Below are 226 nucleotides of genomic sequence, written 5' to 3'. Positions count from 1 at the left end.
TGAGGTCTATGAACAAAGTTGCAGATACGCTAGGAGAGTGTAAAAAAAAAAGTTTAATAGGTTAAAGACCAAATTTTTACATGTTTAAGTAACTTGAAATTGAATATATTGCTGTCCTTGTTATGTCACTCATCAAGTGTCTTGTTATTGTGTACTTCTCTTCCATTCCTTCATTGGAAATGGCAGGGTATTCCCAAAAGGAAGCCTTGGGGAAGATTCAGGATCA

This window comes from Cariama cristata, unplaced genomic scaffold, assembly GCF_000690535.1.
Source record: "Cariama cristata isolate BGI_N322 unplaced genomic scaffold, ASM69053v1 scaffold25265, whole genome shotgun sequence".
Lineage (NCBI taxonomy): Eukaryota > Metazoa > Chordata > Aves > Cariamiformes > Cariamidae > Cariama > Cariama cristata.
The sequence above is the reverse complement of the archived record's forward strand: the minus strand, read 5'-3'. Positions refer to the sequence as shown.